The sequence below is a fragment of the Ursus maritimus genome, unplaced genomic scaffold (assembly GCF_017311325.1).
Source record: "Ursus maritimus isolate PB19 unplaced genomic scaffold, ASM1731132v1 scaffold_14, whole genome shotgun sequence".
NCBI lineage: Eukaryota > Metazoa > Chordata > Mammalia > Carnivora > Ursidae > Ursus > Ursus maritimus.
Window position 1 is genome coordinate 69,924,695 of NW_024423786.1, and position 26,535 is coordinate 69,951,229.

A 26,535-nucleotide genomic window follows, 5' to 3' on the forward strand; every position below is an offset into this window, starting at 1 on the left:
TTAGTGTCCACTTGAGGATGAACAACAGAAGTCTATTTCTAGGCTCTTGTGTGAGGCTTATGTAACCTCAAGTGGGGAAACCACGATACAAGAGGAAATATAGGAAAAAACAAAACACACACGGTGGGAATTTGGGACTGTTCCACAGATGGACTTGAAAGCAACAAGGCCCCTCTCGGCTCCAGCATCTGCCAACCACTCCCCAAACCAGTACGAACCCCAAGAGAGCAAGCTTCTAACAAGACAGAAAACCTTACTAAGTGCCCTAGAACAGACTGTCTCAGGGAAATAACAAAATAGGGGCTTAAGAACAGAGCTGGTGGCCAAGGCCGCTGGGCATCAAGTTCTCTTTTGGGGGACAGATGGAAAGCAAGATTGGACGGGCTGGCCTCTGTTCTGAATGGAGGGGGCGGCTCCCTGGAGCAAGCTGCCTGGCCCTGCAAAGGCCTGCTCACTGAGCCCTAGGGGGTGACCTCGGGGGAGAGGCTCAGAGAAGACACAGCTGAAAGAAAACAATTGGGCCTCTGTCCCTGTGATACTCTGCCAGCAGCCAGGGGAGGAAGGTGACGGGGACAAAGGAAGGATGGAGAAGTAGTTCTGTCTTCGTGGCTTCCCACCCAGACCTGACTGCAGCCTTGGACTGTTCAGCAGGAAGGAAGGATGAAAGACACAGCCGCCCAATGGGCAGAGAACAACTTGTGCCCATCCTTCATGGTACATCTCCTCTACTGGGGACACAGAAAGAACTATCAGGAAAGGAAAATAAGTTCTGGTAATTCACCATTGACTAGCTCGTACAGCCAACGTGTGGCCCCAGCGGGATCAACCTGGCGTATTCCATCACGTGCGTCCAGGAAACCACTGCTAGCATGCCAAGAAATGCTGAGCATGGGTGACATCGGTTTTCACATGGGTGCACAGTAGTGCGACCTCAGGCAGGTGACTCAAGCTCTCTAGACCTTAGTTCTTCTCATCTACAACACGGAGGTAAAAACAGTGCCTAATTCATAAAGGCTGTCACAAGGGTTAGACGAGCCAACACGTACAGAGCCCTTAAGAACAACGTGCTCCACACAGTAGGTGCTTGTAAGAATATCTGACAAATAAAAGACACATTCTTCATCATCGTCGTAGATTTACTCACAAGAAAACACATTCAGAGAGGTTAAAAAATTGGCTCAGCCATCGAGGAAATGCAAATCAAAACCCCGAAATACCACTTCACCCCTACCGGGATGGGTATAATGAAAAGATGGACAATGTGTGGGGAAGGCGTGGAGAAATTAGACCCTTCCTACGCTGCTGGTCAGAATGTGAAACGGCGCAGCCACTGTGGAAAACAGTCTGGCGGTTCCTCAAAAGCTTATACGTGGAGTTGCCATCTGGCCCAACAACCCAAGAAAACTGTGCCCTCGACTAAAACTGCACATGGGTGTTGACAGCAGCATTACTCATAACGGCCAAAAAGCGGAAACGCAGATGTGCACCAGCGGATGAACGGACACACAAACTGTGGTACACCCACGACAGAATATTATTTAGCCGTAAAAGGGAACGATAGTCTGACTCTTGGTACAACGTAGGTTAACCTTGAAAACATCGTGCTGAGTGAAAGCAATGGACACCAAGGGCCATATATTGTAGGATTCCATTTATAGGAGACGTCCAGCAGGCAACTCCGTAGAGCAGAAAGTTGCCCAGAGCCGGGGGTGTGGGAGGCAAGTGGGGAATGATGGCTATGGGTACAGGGTTTCTCTGTGAATGATGAAAATGTTCTAGAATTGGCTGTGTTGATGGCTGCACAATTCTGTCACATACACTAAACACCACTGAACTGGTTGCCTTCGATGCATGAATTATATGGCATGTGAATTATTATCTCAATAAAACAGTTAACCAAAAAGGAACTGTTTTTACTTGAGTTACACAATTAGCAGGTTGCTGCATCAGGGCCTGGAGGCGAAAGTCTCTGCTCACCCATCCCTCTGTGGCCTCTCATAGGCCTCATTCCTGGGTGTCTGGGCGTGCTGGCCTCTGCTACGCCGGTATCTCCAAGTATCAGAATTTATGAGAACTCACGCAGCCCGTGCCAAAGAGAAAGTAAAAAAATGTTATGTTTGCCACAGAGAGATTTTACAACCAAACCTGCCATCTTTTTTTTTTTTTAATAATGATTTTTTATTATATTATGTTAGTCACCATACAGTACATCCCCGGTTTTCAAACCTGCCATCTTGACCTCAATTCATGTGTCTAACCTCATTCCTATTCCTGAGGGTTTCAGTAGACCACTCCCCAGACGTGAGGCTTTGGACAGGGTCCTCTCTGCATAAGTATAACCAGGTTCTCTTCCAGGACAAGGTGGTCCGGGGAAGAGAAGGTGTGAAAAGCCCATGTACTTACACACGCTCACACACTCCCCAGCTGGCTAAACCCAGAACGTCCAGGATGTGGACAGCAGGGGCAGAAAGGAGTTTCCACCTTGTCCTCCCCACACACAGACTGCGTGACCCCGAGGCTCCTCCCGGCAGGCCAGTGTGTTCCCTGTGCTCCATGGATCTGAGAGCTTCCACGTCTTTGGAGGACCGGTCATGCTCCCACATACACCTCCCTCCAGGTCTGATTCACACCCCGCCCCTGGTGGGAATCCCACCAGCTGCCTCCAGTTCTCCTCCCGCCCTGCCCCTCTCCTGGTACCTGCGTGCGGGCGCGCTATTCCCCTCCTTAGGTGTCCATGTGTCCGCCCCCCAGCAAGACCTAGAGCTCCCTCATCAGGATGAAGAGCTCCTCCAATTTCCTAGCTCACTAGCAGAAACACAGTAGATGCTTAGAGATCACCAAATGAATGAACAAGCGAGGAAATAGCAAGGTGCCTCCTTTCTGCCAGAAAAGTTAAAGCCCTGAGTGTCCAGCTCATGGGTCTCTGGTCAGGGCAGTCATCAAAACGCAATGTACCAAATGGGATGGCCAGAGAGAGTCACTTTCTAGAAAGTGCCCCTTAGAACAGAGTCAGAGAACAAAGACGCCCCACTCAGGGTGCTAGGTCTACTAGCCCACAGGCATCAGCTGACATTTATTTCTGTTGCCTCAACCTTCCAGAACACTCTGGCACAAGAAGTGGCAGGTCCTTGTCTCCATGATGGAGCAGGCACCGCAGCATGCCCCAGCAAGGAAGCTGGGCTTGGGTCACGGAATTCTTTTCGAATTTACTCCTCACAAAAACCATACAAGGGAGGAAGGATCCCAGCATCAGTGTGAAGAGGCGGCGGTTCACATCCCCCGAGAAGCTGAGAGAGCGGTGCAAGTTAGGAAAGAGTCGAACCAGGCGTGGGGCCCTGGTCTTGCTTGAGAACTCCACGCCCACACAGCACCAGCTGGCCAACAAGGTTGTCTGGTGAGCAATCAGGACGGGTCACATGGCTAGGAGTGTCCAGAGGGCTGCCATCTCGCTGCCAGTAAAGTCCTCCTTGCCCTAAACGGTCCTCCCAACCCCACAGGTCCAGTAACCCTCCTCAGCACCACACAGGCTTCACCCACCTCTCCTGTGAAGCTAATTAAACGTCTTGAGTTAATTTTAGTCCCAGGATTTCTAAATTTGAGGTGAGCCGAGATGCCGGGGTCATTCACTAGATGACCTCAATTGTCTCTGAAATGTCAGCCCTCAACTGCAGAAGGCGTGGGGGGTAGCAGGATGAGACCCCTCCCTCAGGTTTTGAATGTACTCCACACACTAACCCCGCAGCTGCTAAAGTCATAAAACGTTCCTTCTCTTTGGGGACAAGTTAAATGATGACTGTTCCCAAGAAAACACCCTACCTCATGTTCTAGGAGATGTCCTGTTGCTAAAAAGGAACAAAGCAGCTTTACTCAAAGATTTGATTATTTCAGCTTAAAATAAAATGAGGGCACCAGAAGTCAGGGAAATCATGTGCAAAGGGCCATTGTCTGAGGCAGGATGTACGGAGAGCATATTTGAAACCAATCTGTTTTCCTGCAGAGAATTATGCTACCATCTTTTTCATTACTCTTTTCACTCCCGTGATGTCCTGATACAACAGATAAGAGAGGGAGACACTCGTTCATCACGAGGGACCCTATCAGGAAGGAACCCGCATCAGTGCTGACAGCCTACTGGAAATTACTTAAGAGACAACAGGGGCCGTGGGAGGGGCAGGGTTTCCACAGCGAGAGCCTCTGTCTCCAGCAAAAACAGATTTGCTTTGGTCGGGGCATGAACTTCAACTTTTTCCATGTAAAGAGAGAAGCCAGACAGAGATATCAAAGCACAAGGTGAGCTGGTTAAGCTCCACAAGGCCTCCAATTAGGCAGTTTACTAAAAATAGAGGCCACCGCTTCCAAAACAGCCCAGGCGGCTGGATCCCAGGGAAGCCACTGCCGTCCCGGGGTCAGATGCACGTACAGTCCGAGCTTCCCCCTGCGGATGGTGAACACAGGGCTCCAGAGCCCGCGGGGCTGAGGACAGGGTAGGCAAGGGATGGTGACTGGTTCCTCTGTGGTGGAAGCTGAATGGACCAGCGAAGGCTCCGTAGCTCTATACTTCACCAGTATGTCTTTACTCTAGACTTTGACCAGAGCGTATCTGACCCAAGCCAGGAAGTAAGTGAGTCCGCGGCTGCGTGGAGTGGCCACACCTTCTGACGCCCAGGCCAGCATTCGCTTTACCACCTCACCCTGCCTTGAGGGAGACAAGATCTCAGGGCGCAGAGGGGACAGAATGCACATCTGTGGGTAGTACAGAGGAGAGGGAGAGCCTTGCAGGAAGAACTCGACAGGACAGGCTGCACCCAGACAGGCACCCAAGGGTTTTCCAACCCGGGGGCATCTGTGCACACGTTATGGACACATGCTGCTTCAAGCGCGTGAGTTCCCAACGTACTGTCAATTCTAGGGGCACACGGTAGACAGAGTGGTTACCAAAGGAATAAATAATGAGGTCGAGCCATAGAAGGGCACAGGGTTTGGTCGGATAAAGGCAGGAAGAAGAGCAGCCAACTGTTTTTCCAGAGGTGAGTCCAGAACAAAGGGTGCGGGACGTCTGCCTCTCTGCTGCCCAGCAGGCTCCAAACAACCGTGGAGAAGCTTGGGAGGGTGGGGGTGCCGGCAGCAGGCACCGCCTGGGCCACAGACGTGTGCACGCTCAGCACACTGGCCACTCGACACTCATCTCGTTGACTCCTCAACACTCTAAGTTGGGGACTGTCGCCAGGGCACCAGATAACTCCAAAAAATAGGAAATAATATGCATAAAGTCCTCACTGTTGTCAATGCTCTTCTCAAAATGTTTCTGAAGTTTTTGTTCTTTTTCTAAGAGAACATGGAAAAAATACATATTTAACATTTCAAATTTAATATTTAATAAAAAATATATATTTAAAAACCTGGGTATAATATTACCAAAACGTTAAACTCAGCTTCGTAAGCAGCTGGCAGGCATTGCTGGGTCTGAGCGCAGGAAGGGCCTGCGTTCAGGGCGAAGCACGCCTGAGATGAGTAGAACAGGACGTGGCCGCCGGTCCCCCTTTCCTCCCCTTAGCGCCTGAGATGAATTCCCCACGAAACAGGAGGAGGGCAGGGAAGACAAGGAAATGCAGCTCCCCCGAGTTCTCGTTTAATGTTCACAAGCCCAAGAGGCTGTTATTATTCTCCCCATTGCACAGATGAGAAAATTTCGATTCAGCAAGGTTACAAAAAGTGGTCACGGTCAGCTAGCAGGTGGGAGAGCTGGAATTTAAACCCACACACATCAAACCCTATTATTTTCTGACAAACCGCTCAATTAGTTCAATTTAGTTTTGTTTTGATGGGTTCCACAGGGGACGAAAAGCCGTGCTTGAATCAACCAGTGAGCCTGGACCTTGCGGGTTGGCTGTGTTGTCTTCCCCTGTATGTTGTACACGCTGGGCTCCCCCCAGGCCAGACTTTCCTAGGGCGTTCGGGAGGGGCAGCGAGGCGCTCTAGATAACCTGCATCTCCAGTCAGAGTCCCTTTGTGATGGAGAGCTCTAGGTTTCAGGTTAACTTGTCACCACCCTAAACCTGTGTCCATCTGACCCTCTGCCCAGGATGGCTACAGTGCAGACGCAGAGCCTGGCCAGAGTCACTGAAGGGCTTCTGAGCTGGACTGAAGGTTTGTCCCCCCTGAAATCCTACTGCCCAGTAGGATGGTATTAGGAGGTGGAGCCTTCCAGAAGTGATTAGGATTACATGAGGTCATGAGGGTGGAGCCCTTAGGAATGGGATTAGTGGCTTCTAGAGTCACGAGAGCCCGTGTCCTCTCTCTGCTCTCTGCCATGTGAGGACACAACCAGAAGTCAGCCATCTGCAGTCTGAAAGAGGCCCTCGCCAGAACCTGCTCATGCTGGCAGCCTCGGGAACGGTAAGAAGTCAACTGCATTGTTTTCTGAGCCTTCCGGTCTGTAGTACTTGTTACAGCGGCCCAAAGAGACTAGGGCAGCCTCCAAGCGTCCACCCCCACCCAGCACCCCTGAGGAGGGGTGCCGCCCATACAGAAGGACAGGCCCCACCACCCTCTGCTGACTGCCCCGCGTGACAAGCCGACATCCACGAGGTAATGCCTGGAAGGATTTCTCCTCGGGAATAACTCTAAGCGAGGAAACCAAAAAGGGCCTCTCATCATTTAAACCCCAAAATGTTCACAGCAGATGATTTTTCTGGACAGTTGATTTATCTTTTCATCTTTGTGCTTTCCTGTTTTTACAAACTTTGTACAATCAACATGTTAATTTTGAAATTGGGAAAACCAGTTGTGACCGCACATGGGTTTTGTGGCGTTTGCTCTCTTACATCTGACCAATCCCCACTGCTTCAAGATCCAAATCCAGTCTTTACGTATTTTTTTTTTTTTTGTCGACATTTTAGCTATACATCTCCTTCACTTTAAGAAATCTGAATGGGAAAGTTCAGTTATAAGAAAAGCAAACGCGGGGACGACTTTTCAGATTAGGATATGGTCACCTGTGAGTGCACCTAGCTGTGACTCGGTTACACTTGGGAGTTCCCTGCTGGGAGTGAGGGTGCAGGACTGGGTGGCCCCGTTCTTCTACGACTGGGCAAGAGCTCAGAACGAAGGGGCCTGGCAAGGAAGAGCAGAGGAAGAGGGAGGAGGACTGAGAAGCAAATGGCTTTCAGCTGGCTCCCCGTTTACAAGGCTTGTGCCTTTGACATGGCTATTTTTGGGTTTCTGAGTGGGGGGAAAAAGAAATTCTTCCCACAACGGCCTCGCTTGGCAACTCCTTTGCCCTAGTTCCCCCTCCCTGCTCCTTCCCCCTCCACAGCGCCTCCAGGATGAAGGAAGCAGACCCTTGAGTATTCCTCTGCCCCCAGCCACCCTCTTACCCCCTGCCCCACGCTCTTAGAGTTTCTGTAGGCCTCACCCACTTGCTTGTCTCTTTATACAGAGCTGGGAAAATGTGGAAATAAATAAAGCCTCAATTAGGCAGGCATCCAAGGTTTGGGGGGGGTGGGGCGGGGGAGGGGTCTGAGGCTCTGTCCCAATCCAGGAATGCCTGAGAAAGCTCTGGGAGCCTCAGGCAGCCTCTGGGGTTGGAGGCTTCCCACAGACTCCTTTTGGGCCTGCGCTGACCAGGCGGGGCCCGGGGCCTGGGAGCCCGGCTTCATTCCCACACCAAGCCTCACTTCTTAACTGCCCGCCTACCGCAGGAGGGCCTGGCTTCCTTCTGCCACCCCACACACAGAAGGGAGGGAGGGGTCCTTACTCGTGTCCCCTCCTCACTTCCTCCTTGATTCCCTTCCCGGAGCAGAAGGCAGGACCCTCTGAGTGCGGACCTGGACCCAGGAACAGTGGCAGCTCTCCAGACCGAACAAAGACAGTTTTCCCCTTTTAACTGTGGAAACTCAGCATTTCTTATTTATTCCATTCTGAGCCTGGAAAGAGCAATGAGAGGGAGATCTTATTTCTTTCCCCGAGTTGAGGGGTGGGGAGAGAGAAGCAGATTCTGTAGGGAGGAGAGTGGGCGGGGAGAGTCTCACAGATATTTTTAGAGACATGGGAATTAAGCAAGCCCCTTCTGGGGCCGGAAACAATTTTGTTTCAATCCCAATTCTGAAAGGCAAATGGGTGATGGAGAATAAGGGGCCCGGAGGAGGCAGAGCGTGGCAGGGGCAACACTGGACTCCAGGGAAAAGGAGAAATCAGCTGAGGGCTAAGACCCCTGCAGGCCCCTTCACTCTCTGTGCTACTGCCTAGCCGGTTTCCGCATTTGTAACAGCTGGGCCAATGTGGCCACTTCACAGCAGTGCTGGCAGCACTGGGGTGGGGGGGGGGTGCCAGGCCGAGCAGGGCCACCCCTCACCTGCCTGCTCCCAGCCCCCTAGCTCTCAGAAGTATGGGGCGGGGGTGAGGGGAAGCATGCTGAGCTGTCAGCCCCCCAGCTCCCTTAGTTCTGGTCTGACAGTGGAAGAATAAAATGGGATCTGAGATAAGATTCTTCAATGACCTGCAGGCTTCCAGTGAGTCAGGCTAACTCTGTTTAAGACCACAAATTCGGTCTGAACTGTCTATGGGGTGCCTTACTCAGAAAGCATCACCCTGCAACCTCCAGAACAGCCACACAAAATCTGGGTGTAAGACACGTTGAACAGAGAAATGAAGAAGAAGGTAAGCAACGAGGACTGGCCACGTGCTGAGGAAATTCAAGGTATCTGGAGTGTGATGCAGCCTGTACCGGTAAGTCGACCTCTGGGAATGTTTCCTGAAGCACCGTATTAAACAAAGAAAAGGAAAAAGATCTGAAAACAACGTGAATGTCCGACAGGATAGAATAAATGAAGCAAATACAGCCAACTGATGGAACAGTATGAATTAAAGACTGTGCTTCAAAATACACATATACAACTACACACCCTAAGAAGATGCCCAAACCGTCATATTAACAGATTTTTATCTCTGGGTAATAAGATTTAAAGGGCAATTTGGTTTTTGCATGCTTTTTTTTGTTTCCGACATTTTCCACCATGAACATATTTCATTTCTGGCAGGGAGTGGGGGGCGGGGGGGATGTCACTGGGTTTTTTAGCCCCATCTTCTACCGCTGTCTGTGTGCTTTGACCAATCCTGCTTTCTGTAACGATCACTCCCTCTCCCTAGAGGCACCTTCTCACCTCCACCTCCAGATTATTCCTAAAGTGTTCTTTTCCAAGGAGTCCCAGAGCTTGTCGGACTGGCTCCTGTGCCGGGCCAGGGCGTGCATGTCTCTCTCAGCCCAGACGCTCCCCATCACGATGGCTGACACTTCCCTCTTCCTGACTACAGACTATAGGATCCTGGAGGGCAGGGATTCTTCTTCACCTTTATTTTTCCAACTCCCAGCCTGTCCAGGGTGTGCAACAAACAAGCAATGAGTCAATGAATGAATTCAACCTGTCTCCTGGTTTCAGAGGTCCCAGGAAGAGAGTCACTGGGAAAACATTTGGTTTAAGGGAAAGGAAAATTCGACGGTGCTATGTGGCCTTGGGATAAGGACGGGCCCAAGCCCCAGGTCTCCCTGATGGCATTTCTCAAGGCAGGCAGAGTATCAGTTGCAGAACCTGCCTCCTCTGTGACAAGGGTCTTATTGTTGGTGCAAGTAGGTGACCGGTCCTGATCAGTAAAGGGCCTTATTCAGAGAGGGAGATTAGATAAACGTCTCCCTCCAACCCCTCTGCAAGAGCAGTCATCATTAACCCTTGGCTTTCCAACCAAAAGAATCTGGAATTTCAACGATTTATGAAAGTATTTCTTCGTCACAGAAGGTGTTGAGGCAAATCACAGACAGTACATTCAATTCAAGAGGCAGAGGCACGTACACCCCTGGCAGGCATGTGTGCATTCACCCTCAAACACAAGCGCACACACACACCCCCGCCAACTACACGGAAAGAGCCATACAGACCTAGAGCAACAATCTGACACACACAGGACAAAACAAGGACAGAGAACACCAGGGAACAGTAACTCAGAAACAGAGGGGTGGGGAAAGCAGCAGTGACTTGCCAACAGGGGAAACCAGCACACGCCCTCGGTCTTCCTGAAATGCACGAGGGGGGCCTCCAGTTAAACATGGCCAACTGAACACAGCAGTGTGTTCAAGGTCCTACTAAAACCCTAATAAAATGACCACAAAGGAATCTGTAAAAGGTATAAACTCTCAAGGACGAAACACTAGAGAAGAGACAGCAGCAGCTGTGGGATATTAATTAAGCGTTGGAACACAGGAAGTGGCTGCATACACGGAGTGACTAGGTCGAGTGGAGGAAGCTTCTGGCCAACACTGCCCCGAACACCAGCAAGCTCAGGGCCTGGAGGCCCCAGGCATCTGTGACCAAGGAGGTGAGGTTAACAGCAGGACTGGTCAGCGCCTGTGCAAGCAGCAGCCAGACCTGGGCCGGCAGCCAGACCAGGGCTGGCTCCCATCAGCAGTAACCAGAGGGTACTCTCTGGAAGGGTTCTGGACCTGGGGTAGCAGACACCACTGGGGGGAAGGAGGGGTGGAAGATTCCTGCAAAGTCAGGATCCCCCAACTCAAAGTCCTCCCACTGCCCACATGTCTCCCTAGACTGGAGATGAGGACTGTACCTGGGGAAACTGACAAGGCCAAGAGAAAGACCTCCTAAAACTGGCATCGACTGAGATGAGAGAATTTCTATCTGCGGACATTTGAGGGTCCCCCTGAAGTTGCCAGTTTCCTGCCTGACTGTCCGTCTAAGGCAAAGCCAGCGAGTCACCCCCACATACATCCACACATGCACACTGTTACTCTTAAATACAACTGTACAGCCAGGGGTGACTACTCATTTGAGAGGGCCCAAGACCAAAACAGGGGCAGAAAGGGAACTAAGAAGAAAGGGAGTCAGACCATATACAGAATAGCACTTCAAAATAACTGAAGTTATAAAAGAAGGCACTGCATCCATGAAACATGAATAAGGTGCTATAAAAAGGGACAAAGAACAAAAAATGAGCCCTAAGAAACCAAAAATATGATAGCTGCCTACGAATCAGAATGAAAATAAGAAAATGGGATAGCTGGAATAGGAAACTAAAAGAGTGTAAGGCAAGGTCAATGGAATCTCAGGCATGATGAATCAATCCAAGAAGACAGCAAAACTGGAGACTCTGTCCAAAAGCGCCGACAGCCACATATTAGGAGTTCTAGAGGCCAAGACCAAGGAAAATGAAGCAGAGGAAATCGCCAGAGGAAAAAAATACAAAACAACTTTCTGGACCAGAAAGACAGAATTTTCCGTGTTGAAAGGTACACAGGCTTCCAGCTCAATGAAAGAAAACAGATCCACACCAAGGTATATCTTCATGAAATTTTAGAACTCCAGAGATAACAAGAAACTCCTCAAGGTCTTCAGGGAGAAAATTCCTCTGTTTACAAAAGATCAGGAACCAGATCCTTTGTACATGAGCTTCTCAACAGCAAGTTAAAGACAAAGAACAGTGCCTTCACAATTCCAAGGGAAGATTAAATCCAGCCTAACGGTCAGTCTCTAGCCCGTCCAGCTACCAATCAACAGTGTGGGTCGGAAAGGCATCTTCAGACATGCAAGGTCTCAAAACTCAAAAGGCTTCACCAAGCAGAATTAAACAAAAGAGAAAGAACTAAGAAACTCAGGAGGAGGAAGGGAATTCTCAGGATGGTGGAAGGCAAGTCGCAGGTCAAGAGCTACGTTGTAGGCCTGGAGAAGAGCCAGTCCAAACTGGAACAAGAGTATAGCCAGCTCCATGTGGGGTGTTACCAGGGAGAAAAGGAAAAGAAAAGAAAAGAAAAAAGAAAAGAAAAGAAAAGAAATCACTGCACCAGGTACCTGCCCACATCAAGAGGAGTTTTATAGTTTTGTCAGAATGTTTAGGGTTCAACTAAGGTTATATAGACAATGAAATGAAGAGGGGAGAAGGCAAATGTTAAGAAAATAAATCTAATCATAGTTTACTACATGGCTTGAATGTGCACACTTTTTACACTCCAGAATATTTAATACACTACTAATTTAATCCTAATATTTAATGTAACTACATGGTAGGATGGAGGAAGGATGAGAGAAGACAGGAGAGTGTACATGGGCCTGCACACACGCAGACGCGTGGGCATGTGCGTGTGGCAAAGCCATGCAGGTGCGAGAACTAAATCCTATCTTATGGTATACACAAGTAATAGATAACACCTTTAAGAACTCAAGAAATAGCAGTATAAACATGTTATTCACAAACGCAGAGGTAAGCACTAGAATTCTCCAGCTCTAAGAACTGGAACTGGCCTCCTCTGCGAACAGGCTCAGGGGTAAGGAGGAATGGAAGAGAGCACTGCGCTCCTGTATTCTGGCTACGTATTTGGCTTTTTAAACTAGATACTTACATTATTTTGAAAAAAAGAAAAAAAATTAAAGCTCCCATGATACCTACAGAACTCCCACCTGGCCCATTTCCAGCTTCCAGGTGTATCAGAGAGCACAGTAAGATCCCAAGGTAAATACCGAGCTACAGGAAATGGATACGGGATCTTCCGAAATACTGCCTTGTTCTCACACCGACGAGAAGATACCATCCACGGGTCTGGGAGACTGACCCCCCAGGGCCCTCTGCTCACGCTGTCTGCTCTGGATGCACCTTCTCTTTAGGATCCGTTCATATATTATTTTCTCACTGGGCAAGGCCGTTGGAAATAAAAGACCGTTCCTCCTAAGTCGAAGACCTCGAACAGGGCATTCACTGGAGCGGACTTCATGTGTTGCCCACAGGAGTTAGGGAAAGGTCATTTCTCAGGCTGTTAACAGTTTCAACACTTGATTTGGGGGTTTCATATAAAGTTTAAGCCAAATAACTGAATGTGTTCTAGGCTAATGCTTTTCTCCCAGATGGGAAAGGGCTAACAACACATGGGGGGAAACAGCATGGCCAAAATTGGTACCAAGCTATCAGAAGTTCACATATGCTGTTAATCTAAAAAACTGAAGTTCAACACAGAAGACCTCTCCCCTCTTCCGTCGATCACTGCACCGGCCCCCTTACAGCATCCCTTCCGAACAAACACCTGTGACCTCTGCAATGGTGAGTGAATGGATGAGCGAACAAATGCAAGAGATACGTGCTTCCACGTCCATTCCTTTCCACAGATAACTGGGCCTTCTCTTCCCTATGGGCAGTGGTAGCAGCCATAACCATACCCTCCCCCCAGCCCCCGGGCCTGGTGGGCACTGCTCCCCTCGCCTTCGCAGAGGCCCAGAGCAGTAGGACGAGGGGTCCCATCCAGAGAAGACATCCTGACGGTTCCCTACAGGGCCTATGAAGAAAGAAAGATAAAAATGGCTGAGTGGCCCTATGAGGAAAAGTTCACTCCTCTTTTCCTACTTTGGAAAGGCGAGACTTGTGTTTATTTCTGTAACAGAAAGGCAGCTAAGAAGCTGGGTACAGTGATCTGATCCAGTGGGCCAAGGCAAGCAAATGAAGAAAAAGACGGGAACATCAGGGGAATGTTCAAGAATTCCCACCAGTCATGTTCTGGCCTCTCCATCCCCAACTCTCACTCTGGTAAGGAGAGAGAGAAAACAGGGTTAGAAACGTGCCCCTTTCCAAACCCCGTGCTTGAGGCCAGGCTGCTGTTTGTGTCAAATATGTGACGACTGGTGTGTATCTGACATGGATTCATAGCACTTACCCTTTTCCTGATCATCTACCATGAGCTTTCCACACGATTATAACAAGTCTCAGCATATGAAGCAGAGGAAGTCGAGTCTGGCTACACAACAACGTAGGTTTGGCCGGGAGCGGTGTCTGTGCATGTGTGCCACACTTCGCGCTGTAACACTGCCTACCCTCAGAGGAGGGAGAGAGGACGCCTCGGAGGACGTGTTGGGAGGAGGCAATGAGGTATTACTATGGGCAACCCGAGAGAGCGTGAGAGAGCGAGGGAGGGAGAGCAAGAGAGACTGAGAGGGAAGTGTAGGTCAGGCAGGACCAGGTGAGATGTTCGGGTTATTTCTTGCGAACAGCTCTGGTCTGAAGCCCAGCGCTGCCGTCTCCCAGCACAGGCCGTCCTACGGCACCGTAAGACAGTCAAATTCCATTTACAATACTGTGACTGAACTTGGCTCTCCCCAGTGTCAATGTTGATGTAGAAAGCAGGCCCAGTCACACTTGGGCTGGGGCTATTTTCCTAACCTTGCCTCATTAGAACACGGATTGTGTTCTCTCCTCTGTCTCAGAACGAAGGTCCCGAAAATATAAGAAACCTGATGCATTCTCGCACACATGCTGCCATTCTTCTAACCCAAAGCCCGGGTCCATCACACCACCAGCCTCTCGGTTCCCCATCTTTATATATATCCTCAGCTTCTCAAAGCGGGAAGGCCCAGTGGCTTCCACCTTCCGAGGCCAGGTGGCACAGGGAGGAGAACTGTGAGCACCACGGCCCGGTGAAGAGGGCCCTGGATGAGGGTGGGTGGTTCAGCACGGTGCTGTGCCAACCAGCTGCGTGACCCTGGAAGAGGCACTTCAATTCCTCCCACAATCACTGAGCGCTTCCTACCATACGAGGCTCTGCCGGTATAGAGGATAAGGAAGTGTGTCTGTTTCTCAGTAGTTCACAGCTCATTAAGGACACACACTCCCAACTCCAGGCCGTGAGAATCACTGCACAGAGGCCGAGATGTGTCCCTGAAACCTATGGGGGGTGACCGTACAGACCCCTTCTCCCCTCTGGCTTCCATTTTCCTCATCTGTCAAAGGTGAGGGCTAAACTCAAGGACTTCTCCAAGGATCCTCCCAACACCACACTACACCCACTGTTCCCCTGGTCCCTTCAGATGCAGCCAGGGCAGCCCTCCGCATCTCTGGGACCAGAATATGTGGCCATGCGGTTAGGTCTCCTGAGAACACACTAGAATAGAAGTCAGGGCCAGGCACGCCCTCCACACCCAGGCATAAGTAAACCTCACCCCACCCCAGTGGATTCTTCAGCCATTAGCTGCCTTAGGGGAACGAGGAAAAGAGGTGGCCTAGCCCTTTACAGCCTCTTGTGACTTCTCTGCCCCAGCTGCGTGCGTGTGAGCGCTGTGTGTCAACAGGCAATCCAACAGCGTTAGCACCAGTCACACCACAAAGGTGTAAAGACTTCTGCTGTCATTTATCCTGCCATACCAGAACTCTCCAAACATTAACCAGGCAAAGCTCTGGAATCCCGGAGTCAGTAAGGGTGCCTGGGCCCCAGCTCAGCCATGGGAACTGAGCCAGAGCAGCTCCCCCGACCAGGCCTTCGACCCATGACTGGATACAAGAAGCCCAGCTCTGCAGGGGGAAAAGCTTACCCTGGGGCAACTTACTGCTCTCTTCACGGACCATGCTAAGGATTCAATGTGAACTCAGTGAGAACAGCTAGCACTGTGGTAGGTGACCTTCCACCTCTGCATGTATCACAGAGGCTAGCTGGTTCAAAAAAAAAAAAATGTACACGGCTACCTGAAGGAAGTGAGCCTCAGGCTCCTGCCCCCGTGACAGCCGCCATGGTCATGGATCGGCAGCCTGAGGCCACTGATAAGCACCGTCATACACCAATTTCCAGCAGGGTCTGGGCACCGCAGAGCACGGTCAGCCCACCATAACCTCACTGGTTGAGGGGAAGACAGGTACAACCCCCACCAGCGGGGTCAGAGGAAGAAAAGTGAATCGTTCATTTTAGACTTTGAAGGGCAGCCCATCCACCCCCCTCCCATCCAGGCAAACGCACAAGACCCTTCTCCTCTGCTCTAAGACCAGGGGGCTCCCGTGTGGCTGGAAGTGGGTCAGGGTCACGAGTGGGACTGTACAAAGCCCTTCAAAGCCTCCACGGCCTTTGGGGAGTTTCAGTCCTCTTCCACCTGCACCGTCCCGCACCGTGGTGTCCTACGGGCTTGGCAAGCAGCCCTGCGCTCCCTGGACGTAAACAAAACCGGGCTCGCCAACAGGAAGACAGACCCCTCTAGGACAGAGTGGAGATCCCTCCCCCTCGCCCCCCCTGCAGGCTGGCTCGATGAGAAGGGCAGCGGGCTGTGCATTTTGCAGCACCTTCCACTCTGAGGAGCTCAAGGAGCTGAGTCGAGTCAGAGCAGCCGTCAGAGCTCGGCAATGCCAGTCCCCATGCTGCCATGACCTGCGCAAAATCACTTCTCTATCAGCCTCTGTACAAGGGCTGGTCCTTTCAGGCCCTTCCCTACACTGACAGTCCATGACTGACTCACTCTGAAAACACAGACATGCAACATCAGGTGGAGTCCATGCCATCAGGGACAATCTCTGGTGGCCTCATCTTTTGCTTTCCTCCTCCATGTCCCGCCTTTCTCCTCTTCCACTCCCTGTGCCTCTGTGTCACACCTGCCTGCCAGGGGCACCTGTGAGCACTGCTCAGCCTGCCCCACACTGGAGTCGGGGAGAGAATGGGCGGGAAAACAATGTGAAGGGGAGGCAGCCACACCCCGGGTGACTCGGAAGTCATACTTCTGCCAGGAAGGTAGGCAGCCGCCGCCCCCCCCCACCTAGGCTAGACAATGCCACTCTGCTGTGCAGACCTGGCCCAGCTCATTTCTCCCCTGAAACCTTCCAGGCAGAGTCAGCACAACCTCCTCTGTTTCCAGAACACTTTGCCTCAGCTCCCTTTATTACACCCTCTGTGTGGGCTAAATAATGGCCCCCACAGATATTTAGGTCCCAATCCCTGGAACCTGTGCCTGTGACCTTAGATGGCAAAAGGGACTCTGTAGGTGTGATGAAGGCAAGGATCTTGAGATGGGAGAGGAATCGCTTATCTGGTGGACCCCAGGGCATCACAAGTGTCACAGAAGACAGAAGCATGGGGAGGGGGGTGCCTGGGTAGCGCAGTCGTTAGGCGGCTGCCTTCGGCTCAGGGCATGATCCTGGCGTTCCAGGATCGAGTCCCACATCGGGCTCCTCCGCTGGGAGCCTGCTTCTTCCTCTCCCACTCCCCCTGCTTGTGTTCCCTCTCTCGCTGGCTGTCTCTCTCTGTCAAAATAAATAAATAAAATCTTTAAAAAAAAAAAACAAAAACGAAGCATGGGGAGGTGACAAAGAGGAGCAGGAGAGGTGACACAGAAGCAAGAGGACGCAGTCACATGAGGAAGGGGCCACAAGCTGAGGAGTGCAGGCAGCCCCCGGAATGCGGAAGGGCAAGGACACGGGCTCCCTCCTGGAGCCTCCAGAAGGAACCTGTTCTGCCCGGACTTACTGATTCGGGACTCCTGACCTCCAGGACAGTCAGAGAACAAATCTGTGTCGTTTTCAGCCACCAGGCAGTGGTGACTGGTTAGGGCAGCCACAGGCAACCAGTAACACCTACCATGTTGTGCATTACTATCAGTACCCTCTCCCCAGAATGAAGTCACCTCGGACTTCACTTCTGACATACTCCAGGCACCCAAGAGATGCTTGTGAGTGAGTGACTCTTCAACACACATGCACATGGGCTGAGCCAGCCCCTGTGAAGGATTCCCCTTCCTTAAGAATCCCCACCTGCCTACTATCATTCCTGCCATTTCACCAGTGGAACCACTCCCTGGTTTCAGAGCTCTCTCGCCGAAAAGAACATGCCCTGGCCTTCCCTGCTGAAGAAAAGATGCTTCTGAAAAAGTGTTCTGTGGAGAGAAGGGAGAGCAGGAGATATTAGGCCATGAACATAATAAGCTGCCTACCCACAATAAATACCCCCAGTGGCTTGGCTTATCTGATGGTTAGCGGTGCCCATTTCCCAGGGAAGTCCAAAGCAAAAGACTCAGGCAGGGAGAGCATAGCGGCAGTGGTGGGGGCGGGGGGAGGGTGCGTGAGGGCCCAGGAGGTAAGGGTACTGGGACTGTGCCCCTGGAGGATTCTGGGCCTGGCTCTGAGCTACCCAGCCCCGCCTGTGCGTGTGTGTTTGAACATTGCATGTGCACATGTAAACATACTAATACCACTGGCTTGGCTTTGTTTTTTCAACCCCAAATGTTTTTTGTTGCTAACTCCCATAAAATGACTCTTTTTCGACAGTTCTTTCCCTGCTGCTACTTAATTAGTTTCCTAACCAATTATTCCAAGCTGTTCACTTTCCTAATACCCGAAGTCATTTCTGTCTCTGCAGGAGGGAACCACCCCGCCCATTATCACAGACTCACCCTGCAGGCCGGCCGCAGCAGCTGCAGAGAAGTCCACCCACAGCCCTGAAGATCTCCAACAAGGGTGCCAATCACAGCCCATCCTTGGCTGCGATCCCAGCACAGAGTGAGGGCCACAGATCACTCCAAAACTCCACAGAACTGCTGCACCAACCGCCCCCATCACCTCCTCCTGTCACTACAGAGCCGTGCACACACAAAGGGCTGGGCAGATGATACCCAAGTGGACAACAGGCCATAAAACCGTCTTCAGCCTCCCCTGTTAATTAATCATGGGCATCGAGAAGCTTCCCCACTCATACCTGCAGGCACGCCGGGGGAGGCAGAGAGAAGAACATGGGTACCTCATTATGGCTCACAGACACTGGATACAGGCAGGCAGCTAACGACTATTTTGCTGTCCCTGACTCACCACTTATGTAACTGGGAAGGAAGGTAAGCACACCGGATGGTCCCAGTGAGACGGAAAGGCACTTGCTGGGCAACACAAGGTTGCCAATTCCTCTGTGCTGAATGAAAGGCAAAGAACGTGGGTTCTCAGCGGGAGGACTTCTTAAAATGTTTACAGCAGAGAGTCAAGCACCAGCGCCAAGGGGACAGTAGACCCACTCCCCACCCAGTCAGCTTTGCCCACACCTGGGTATGTTACCTAATGTCCCATGTGTGCAGGCAAATACCAGGCCCCGTCCTGAGCTGCTCACTGTCATACAGAGGGAGACCCACGTGGCCTAAGTGTCCTAGAGAGAAGGGACGGGGGGGGGGGTCCCCAGCTGACCTGGCCCCATGTGGGAATGGTACCTGTGAATTCTCTTGGTTCTTGTGAATGACTCAGGGTTACCTGCAGAAACTTCCTACCGCACTTGACAAGTATTTATTTGTTCCTGTCTACCTTACTCCCTCTACCCACCCATTCCTGCATGTCCTCTAATTCTTTCCTCTACGGCGCTCAGATTCTAACTCTGGGAGCATAAAACATTCACAACCACACCCCTCTCAGGCCCCTGTATATAAAGTAGCCCTTCCCTCCCCACCTACTCCACTCCCTGCAGGGCAGCCCATAGGCTGCAGGTCAGGACCAGGCAACTGGAGAACCTGGCTGCTTAGCTCACACCTGCTGGTTGAGCCCCCACAGTCAGACTACTGACCCCTGCATTGGGTTTCCCCACCCATAAAACAGAGGTCTGGACCGGGTCATCTCTGGAAACCCCTCTGCCACAACAGAGTCTGCTCTGTTTTTCATCCAAACAGCCCCATGGTTCACCACTGGTGGCTTCCACGCCGCAGCTGTTTCATGTGTGAGATATGTCACCCGGGCCAGCATACAGAGTTGTAAATGACAAAAAATGACAAGGAAAAGCTACCAGAGGCAGGATGCTGTGCTTTGTAATAATGCCAGGTTCAAACGTCTTAACAAGATCTAAGCTCCCCCCTGATTTACTTTAAAAGAGAGGAGGGGAGGATCTTAAAGTCTGGTCCTGATTCCAGAGAACAATGTCTGTATTGAGGGTCCCAGAGAGACACAAAGAAAATGTCCCTGAGTCTACGTTCTTCTTTCTAATGGGTGAAGTCTCGTGCATCACAGTGAATCAAACTTAAGGGAAAATGGTGTGCAGCACTTGTAAACTTCACCACTGACCCCCGACCTTTTGACAAGAGGATTCCACTGTCAGGTGGGAAGAGTTCCCAATGCCATCTGGGTTCATCTATGCCATACCCTGCTCAATCATGTCAACATTTCAAAATAACTTAAGGTTGGCCCAAAGATACTCTAAGGCAAAACGGCTAGCAGGACACCCAGAGGCCAAGCCCGTCCCTGATCGTGTCATCCACTCCCTGCCGCCAAGGAACAACCACACAGACTCCACCAGGACTGCACTAGTGCCTCACCCTCCAGCTAAGGGATGGTTCAAATGTCACTCCCAAAGAGATGACAACTATTCTTAGTTGTCGTGATTAAGCAAAGATGGGATAAGAGACTCATCAAAGGCCCCCAAGTCCAGAAAGTTAAGGCAGGTGGGGGCAAAGCACCTCAACACCCTGGAATCACCTTCTACACACCCCAGAGTTGCCAGTGGCCCACTTCCTGCCTCCCTGCTGCTTGCCACTTCCCCTTGCAAACACCAGCCCCTACGTGGGCCTCCAAGTTAACCCTGGAAGAGGAGTACTGTCCACACATCAGCCCACGTTAGCAAAACACGACTTCTGCAGATGTTTAAAAAAGTAGTCCATTATTTTGGAAAAATAAGTTAATTACACAGTCGACACAAGGAGAGATCGCTTGTCCGTGCCGACACGTGGCCTCGGCCTCCAGACACCTGGATAGTTCTGCCACAGAAGGAGGTCCCTCCAGTCAAGGCATATCCATCAGCACAGCTGGGGGACTGGCGAAGGAGGGGTTGGGATTATTTCACTACCTTAACTCAAGTAGCACCAGACTGGATCCATTTTAAACCTTGTAGGAAGGTTCTGTGCAGATCTCCACTTAAAGTCAGAGGCCTCCCAACCCTGTGTGACAGCATCCACAGACCCCAGCGCAAGGCGGTACATCTGCAGCGCCTCAGGGCCGGCTTCCCCTCTCCGAGGGCTCCCTATCTTCCTCAAGAGGCTGGGGAAGGAAACACTTCCAGGTTCAGAGTTCATTTTTGAAACTACCAGTATTACCACAGCAAGCGCCAGACTAGTGAAGAGCAGCGGAGCAGGGGAGGGGAAGGCGGGAAAGCAGGCAGCGAGGAGGGCCCTGCTCAAGGCCACCCCACCAGAACAGAGGAAGTGGATCAAAACCCACATTTACTGTACTCCCAAACCAACACTCTCCCTACACCCTTCCGGCTCCTGGCACCTTGACACAGCAGGCCTGCCTCTGTTTCCCGGAAGCCGAGACCGTGTGGAAAAGAATGAAGGCCAAAGCAAGGCTGAACACATGACAGATTTAAAAATAAATCTAACAACATGAGACTAATCCATAAAATATCTTCTCAGGTTTGCCATCTCACCCCTCCCGTTCACACAGGAAGGTTCCCCGCATCGGAGGAAGCGTCTCTGCCTCTCGGGACAGAGGAAGGCTGTTCGAGTCTACACCTGTCCAGCGCATGTCTGTCTACCCGGACTGCAGGTCTGAAGTCGGTTTACTTTGGCCGGCTTGAACACACAAGGGAAACTACTCTCGCGGCCAGTCTATGGCTACAGACAAACTCGAGGGGTGGGCAGGCTGCCGAGAGCCCCACCTGGCCCTTGGCCAGCACCATGCCCTTCCCGCGTGTGGGTAGCAGATGCTGGCGGAGTGGGCCAGTGCTAGACACAGTGAAGGATGGGACCACGTGGGAAAAGACACTATCCTTCTCCCAGAAGGCGTCTTGCCTGTTTACAAAGCGCAGTCTGTCGCTCAGAAGTTGAGTGACCCCACCGTATCTCTGGGCCTCAGTTTTTTCATCTATGAAATGGATACAACAATATCAAGAGGACCACCTTAGAGATCGTGCCTGAAGAGCCAACACAGCGCTGGGCCAAGCACGCTGCCCCTCCACAATCTCCGTGACAAGCAGGAAGGTGGCCAATGTTCCCTCTCTCCTTTCAGAAGGCTTCTCTGACCCCCCAAATGACCCACTGTCTTGAACAGTACGCACACTGCGGTTTCGTTCATGTGGGTCCCAACGGACTGTGAGCTTCCCCACGAGAGGCACCTCCTTGTGGCCCCGCGTTTCTGCCCCGCAGCTCTTTGCTATGGACACAACAGCCACACTGGTTGCCAACGAATCAGACACATCAGTCTGCCTCTGCCTAGAAAAGCGCCCAGTGAGGAAGCAGCAAAGCCAGAGCTTACAGAAGAGGTTCTCAAACATTAGTGCTGCCTAAAAACCCCAAGGAGTGGTGACTTAAACTGTGGAAACGTTGCCCTCAGGAAGTTCTTAGACAGGGGAATGTCTGCAAACAGATGGGACGGGGGACACGGCAAAAGCACCTTCGAGACCATTCCTAAAGAGAGTAGGGCCGAGCTGTGTCACCCCTCCTATGGCCTTGGGCACTATGCAGGACTTTGACACAGCCCCAAAGTAGCTGAAACTTGTCAAGAATGAAGTGGGCGAAGGTCCTGAGACCAAAGCAACGTCCAGGACTCTGTCTTACAGGAAGCAAACCCTACAAAGGAGCCACAGCCTAACCTGCCAGCCCTTGGCACCCTCTGAAGAATGTCCCCACCAAGCTCACCTCTCAGCACAAAGACAGATGCTCCGAGCACAGATACCCCAGAGTAACTGTGCCGGCCGGACCCTGGCATTCTGGGGGATGGACAGACCCACGGCTGCCCCTGAAAAAGGCCTGCACACATGGACTAGAAGTGTTTTCCCGATTATGTCTGAGGATGTGAACTCAGCTAAGGGTCCCTGGCAGCACAGTCCCTACAGAGTCACACAGCTCTGGTCTGGCCTGACGCTCAAGGCAAAGAATGGAGAGAAGCCCCACACGGGGAAAGGTGACCCTTAATACCACACACTTGCCATGGAAGCAGAGGTACAATCCCTCCGTGGTTTCCAGGCAGGAGAAACCCAGGGTCAGTTTGTTTCAGAGCAGACAGCGTTCAGCACCATTAGACCACCATATTTAAAAAAAAAAAAAAAAGGAGATCTGACATGTGCTCCAACATGGATCAACCTTAAAGACATTACGCTAAGTGAAATAAGCCAGACACGGAGATCAAATACTGCGTGACTCCACTTATCTGGATACCTAGAGTTGTCAGAATCGTGGCGACAGGAAGTAGAAAGGGGTCGCCAGCCACAGGGTGGGGGGGAGTGAGGCTGGGGAGCCAGCGCTCAGCGGGCACCGCTTCAGCTGTGCGAGATGAGGAGCTCTGCAGACCGAGGGGGGTGATGGCTGCACGGCAGTGGCAATGTGCTTGATGCCACAGAGCCACACCCTTACAAATGGCTGAAACGGTACACTGTGTTATATATAGCTTGTAATTTAAAAACAAAACACAAAAACCTGAGACCATCTTTTTGCCTGGCTTCTGGGAGGGAAGGAAGAGAACATGGCTGAACAACTCACCAGGTCCAGTCCCAACGCAGAGCCCCAAAGCCTCAGGGCCCAGCGTGCTCCGCCTACAACTTGGCCCCGTGTCCCTTCTGGACTTGCTCTTCTCTGAGAAAGCCTTCTAATGACTTTGGGCTCTGATGAAACCAGTACCTCAGCCTTACATCGGTCCCCAAAAGCTCAAAGAGAGAATTTGGTACAATGGGGAGATTACAGAGGAAGAAACAACAGCAGAGGAGAGAGGGAGCTGTTTGGGCTTCTAGATTCTTTACTCCGTCCAATCCTGAAAACCAGGGGCCCGGCCAAACTGCTCAGGCTCCCACTTTGCGAGGCTGCCCTGAGCCCACCTCACCTCAGCCTGTGTTTGGGAAATTTCTTTTCCTTTTTTGGGAAATTTGCCTCTCCTCCACACCCACCAGTTACAGGGTACGTGGGTGTATCGAGAAAGAAATTTCCCAAAAAAGGAAAACTGATTCCCAGAGGTTAGCCCCATCTCAGAGCTGCCTGGAAGAGAAAGGCAATAGTCAGCCCTTGGAGCCAGACTAGGCCTGAAGGCTCCAGAAATAGCAGAAGTCTCTCAGCCTAAAAGCCTCTCGAAGTAGCCCTCAAGGCGGGCACTGACCCAGGGATTGCAGCCCCCCTCCTCCTCCCGGGAACTCCTGACAACCGCCATGCCCATGTTGGTCCCAGCCAAGGGGACCCGGGACAACCTTCCCCAATCTGCTCTCTGGAGCCTTCTGGAGGGACCAGTAAGGGGGACAACACACAACATACCTAAACCCTCTCCAGGAAACACCCCAGGTCTCACCTTCTCCCCACACTGAGAGCAGAAACTCTACAGCAACGCATTTACGAAGTTGGTTAGTTCAACTCAACAAATACTTACTATTACTAGGTCTGTGCCACCCAAGCCCCAGGCCAGACAATGCAGAGAGACACCAAGAATTATCACGGGGCTCAACAATGAAAAAAAAAAAGTTACATTTTAGTTGTTGGTAAGATAACATTTAAACCAATGAAAACAAATAGCAATATTGTATAAAAGTCAAGTAACAATTTGAAACAGATTGTGACTAAGTGTTAAAGGAGCAGCCCAGCCATAAAATGCTATAATGTATTACATGCAGTCGATGAGCCGTGGAGCACCTGCGGGCAGGAGGGGCGGGGAGAAGGCCTGGGCACTCGCAGCAGTGGGAGGGTCAGCAGTGGCTACAGGCGGCCCAGAGCGGCTGCTCTTGGAGCCCAGCACCAGGACGGGGCCGTTACATAGCATGGCGCTCTGAGCTCCCTAGGTAAGAGCCACACACATAAGCAATTCTGCTAGCCCTGCGCTCACCTGATATGCAGGGACACCCCACAGAAACCCCTCCACACCAGCAACAAACCCACCTCTATTCCACGCCTGGCACTTACCACACCAGCCGGCTGGCTAACCCTGCCCCTTCACCTCCCTCATGCCCAGGAAATCAGACGGCTGAGTCCTTCCACACCTTAAGAATTGGGGTGAAAAGAACGCAAGTCAAACTTATATTTTAATTTTTAAAAATTAGAAAAAAAATTAAACAAGCCACTGAATGGATCATGAAGGTTTTCTCAGTCTCGGCACTGCTGACACTTGGGGCCAGAGCATTCCCTGTTGTGAGGCCTGCCGTCCTATGCATCATGGCACTCCTGGCCTCCACCCGTACATGTCCATAGCAACCTTCTTCACCCCTGCATGGCTGTGAGAGTCAAAGAAGGCTCCAGATATTGTCAGGTGGCCCTGGGAAGCACAGTGGTGCCCAGCCGAGGACCGTGGCTCTACGTCTGGGTTTTCTCAGGGAACACTCTCAGCATGGCTGCATTCAGTTCACACACGAGCCTGCCTGAAAAGGTCTCCCGCACCAGGTCTCAGGACCCTGCTGGCCAGGGAGCGGCAGGCGTCTAGGCACCAGGAAAGCTGACCTCTGGGTTGGAGCTCCAGGATTCTGGACTGTGCTCATCCGGGGAGTGGCGAGGAAGAACAAGGCCCGATACAGACCCCTGGGGTGGGAGCGGCCCCTCCAGAGGCTACCTGCAAGGCCCAGGGCAGTGGCTGCCAACGCTGACCCAGGCAGCTTGTAGCATTGGACGGCCCCCATCACCCAGCCCCTTCTCAACTGCAGCCCAGATGCTGCCTTGCAACTTTCCCCACAGGACTTTCCTAACACAACAGAGAAAACTTTCACAGGCCTGAAATGTTGCTTTAAAGGTATTTCAATGCAACTGCCACGGTCTTTCTTCACTCCCAGAAATAATGTACCTTCCCTGGAGGTACAGAGTATCTGAACCGCCCACAGTCTGGGCGTTTCAACGCTAACTGGCACACGAGGTCAGTCTCTTCAGCTCCAAGGTCATCCGCCAGAAAGCGGCCCATGGCCCAAAACTCTCAACTCTGGTCGTCCCCCACAATGCCCTCTCTGCAGTCCAAGTTTTTCCTGGGGCTTCCTTTCCCACATCGCTGGCACAGTCCCACCTCTGCCCCAGCACCCCACGAAATAATACCCAACCAACATTCAGGTTGCTGGGAGACCAAAATGTACTGCAAGGTGTCAGTACTCATGGCCCAACAGCCTCAATTATTCAGGAGCAGCTCTCGGGATGCAGCCTGTGCCGTGCGTTTGTGCAGACACAACGGCGTCCGTGGTCACCACCCTCTCTTTGTGCTTGTGCAACAGAGCTGAAGGGAGCAAAAGACCATACCGGACTCCAGTTAGACGGAAAGAAAGATTTCCTGACCAGATTCAATCGGTCTCCAAGGAAAGTCCAGGGAACTCTATTTTTCGGGAAGGTTCATGGTCCAGCCCAGCCTGGATGTAATCCAGGGACCTCCGAGGCTCCTTCTCTACCACTAGTCTCTGCAGGACTTAAGAACAAATCAGGCAGGCACGGGACAAAGTAAACTTCAAGGCTTGGAGGAGCCCAACTCCCACACAGGGCTACTGCTCGTCTGATGGCCAAGTTGGGAGAACATGGAGGGCAGTGCTGGGTCTGCCTCCAGGCCTGCTTCCTTTCCCTGAAGGAATGGGTGTCCTGGGGACTCAGCCCCCTGCGCCTATTTCTAGTGAATTCTACCAGCCTACTGGTGCTCACCTGAATCTACTCTGAACCACAGATGCTTCCAGGGCAAACACCCTCTGTGGCCTACTACACTGTATAAATATACTTACCAAGAAGAATGAGAAGGTAGAAAATTATTTTTAAGAAGGAACCAATGAGATGATAGTTGAGACAGAAGAAAGTATCACATCTATTAATGCCATACCTAAATGTCATATCCATTAATTCACGTGAGAAACGAAACACAGGA

At 51.5% G+C, this 26,535-nt stretch overlaps 1 protein-coding gene across 3 annotated transcripts in view; it reads right to left on the reverse strand.

Moving 5' to 3' along the window:
* Positions 1–26,535, reverse strand: part of LOC103658486 (myosin phosphatase Rho interacting protein) — a 148,790-nt gene that overhangs the window by 90,427 nt on the left and 31,828 nt on the right. The gene's annotated exons all lie outside the window — the stretch shown is intronic.